Genomic DNA, 2,866 nt, shown 5'->3' with positions numbered 1-2,866 from the left:
GGGGGCTATTTTGGGGGAAGGAAGAAGGGGAATAATCTGCAATGCACTCAGTGAAGGATAATTTAGTTGAATGTAAATATATACTTTGTGCTGCTTGACACATACAGCAACAGTCCCAGATGACAAACCTGTTTTAAAACATTAACTGATAGTTAGAAGCTTTGTCAAGTAGGACTCTGAATGACAGATGCTGACCTATATATTTTCTGAAAGATCTCTAAAACTTGCTCCCAGTTAGTAGATGGTGGTAATGCCTTAATGGCTTTGTGATTCTAGGAGTTATTTATGCTCCAGTTTTTTCCTCTGTGTTCATGCCAGCAGCGTAGCACTAGTATTCTCTGAAGGGGGGTTTGAACAACAACATTTGTATAAATGTAGGTGTGTTTGAAGCAGAGCTCTATTACAAGATCTTAAACAGGAGGAAATATGTAATCTTTATCTAGTTTTTTAGTTTTTCAGTGGATATAAACCGAGTGAAACCAAAATTTAACTTCTATTTTCATGAATTATGGTATTTTCTCTATAAATATTTTAAAGTAACAGGGAAAGGGTTGAGTTTTGAGCAGTTACGCAATTGTGCCAGTTGGTATTTTTAGAGAGATAATTACAGATAAATTCTAAATGAAATGTAACTTTTCCCTAATCTTTTTTTTGCTTTTAGCTTCTTATTTGAGCAAATTTTCAGGATATGTTAAAATAGCTTGAAACGAAACAAAAAAAAAAAAAGTAAGTTTTAAAGCACATCATTGCCAACCATTTCAGATAGGTGTTAGCCTGAATCGGAAAGGCTAGAAAGGGGAATGAGCAGATATTTGCTCATATTAATACATTTTCTGAAAGCAGATTTATCCAGAACATAAAATATGAATTAAAAAAATTTACTAAGATATGCAGAATATCAAATAGAATAGTTCTACTCCTCCATGTTTTTTTAATTCAAACCGTTTCTGGCAAAGCTATGGAAAGCTGCTGAGTTTTGTTAGGGAGAGCAAATTACTTGGGCGGTTGTTGAAGGAAAAACAAATAACAACTAATACTGTTTAAAAGCAGTTTTTATAGTGTTAAAACTCAAAAATCAGTCTTGCTGAAAGTATTATTGGCTGAATAAGACTTTCTTATTTTTTTTAGTTGAGACATTCATATATTTTCATTATTATCTGAGTTCTTGAATAGCATGTGGAATCAGAATAAAGGAAAATAAACCGAGCACGCATTAAATGTTTTTGCTCCCAAAGGAGAAAATATTCTTGAACCCCATCTATTTGCTACATTTTTTCTACATACCTAGAATGTATTTAAACCAATATGAACTAGTATTCATGCTATACATTGTTTGTTTCTCCTGCCTGCTTATACAGTGCTTAATTTTTTCAGGCTGTTTATCTGTAAAACACGTAGTGTGGATCTTATTTGTCAGGGCTGAATGTAGGATTATGTATTTATTGCTACTGAAAACAACCATATATTTCTTTTGCTGATAACACTTTTAGTTGTAGCCGTCAGGCAGTCTGTTCCCAATTTGGAAGTGTTGCTAGTTAAAAACGTATGTTTAAAGATGCCTTGACTGCTTCTACTGTAGAAATTGGGATAGAAACCTTCTCACTCTATAAATATAACAGTCTTTGAGGTGCATGTAGACTCATTTACTACACCTGTTCATTTTTAAATAAGATTTTAGGATATAAAGTTTATCTTTGCACATTTTTATCATTGGCCTGATTAATGGAAATTATTGAGTACCCTGTGGAAATAGAAAAATTAAATATTTCAATTTTGTTGTTGTGAATTATCTACTTTGATTTAAAAGCAGAATAAAATGGTTGTAAAAAATGGATTACCTTAAGGAAAATTTCTTTTAGCTTTTTGTAGTCTGTAAGTGATACAATACTATATTTTCACATAACAATTGAATTATTTAATTATGAATTAATACATACCAGCGCATGGCATTTACAGTCCATACAGTCCCTTGTTTCTGGTCAAGATGTGAGAACTGGAAAGGTGAACAATCTTGAAAAAAATATCATTCTTAACATATAAGAGGTTATACATGCATTTATATTTAATTCTACATAAATGCAGCAAACTGTAATCATTAATAGAGTAATTGCCAAATTAATGTTCATAGTCAGACCCCTTCTGAAGGGGGCTGTGAATAGGAAGGCACTCAGGCTGACTTCAGGTACTCCTTTTTAAAGAAAAAAAAGCAAGCCTGTTGTCAATATGCTTAAATTCACCATACAGCTTTGGAATTTTTTTAGAAGTCAGCCTGTAGAAAAGAAATTGAAATCACTGGGATAGTATGAAGACTCTGGGCAATTTGATAATTTCAGAGGATTTGCGGGATCTACACAAAGAATCAGATGAAGGTAGAATTGGAGTCAGATATAATGAAAGCATTTAGGAAGAAATAGCTTTTTACAAGGCTAATGGGAAGTTATGAGTGAAAATAACAAAAAAGTATAGGGAACATTGGCATCTTTTCAAAAACAGAGAAAGACAGGAGTCCTGTGTAATTGATTTTTCATGGCTGCATTAAATACCATTTTGGTTCTGACTTACTGCCTGATTGCATGGCCAGCAGACATCTGCAGACAATTTTGGCAAATTCTACTGACATTTGTGTCCCATATCTGAGGAATTGTGCTGGACATTAGTTTTAATGCACAAGCTGTAAAGCATTATACTTTGGAGAATTCTATGATTATGTTTATGCAACGTTTCCCTCCAAAATAAGGAGCACTATGTATAATTTACCAAGTGCCTCATTAGATATTATATTACTCTTTTCTGTGCTTATTCAGACATGGAACTGAGCCTTGATTTGTTTTGAATACAGTAAACTTTTTTATTTTCCTGATGAGCT

At 32.9% G+C, this 2,866-nt stretch overlaps 1 protein-coding gene across 1 annotated transcript in view; it reads left to right on the top strand.

Annotated features, from left to right (window-relative positions):
* LOC103919189 (connector enhancer of kinase suppressor of ras 2-like) overlaps window positions 1-2,866 on the top strand; it is a 211,679-nt gene that overhangs the window by 34,454 nt on the left and 174,359 nt on the right. The window lies entirely within an intron of this gene.

The sequence above is a fragment of the Pygoscelis adeliae genome, unplaced genomic scaffold, assembly GCF_000699105.1.
Source record: "Pygoscelis adeliae isolate BGI_AS28 unplaced genomic scaffold, ASM69910v1 Scaffold216, whole genome shotgun sequence".
NCBI lineage: Eukaryota > Metazoa > Chordata > Aves > Sphenisciformes > Spheniscidae > Pygoscelis > Pygoscelis adeliae.
The sequence above is the reverse complement of the archived record's forward strand: the minus strand, read 5'-3'. Positions and strand labels throughout refer to the sequence as shown.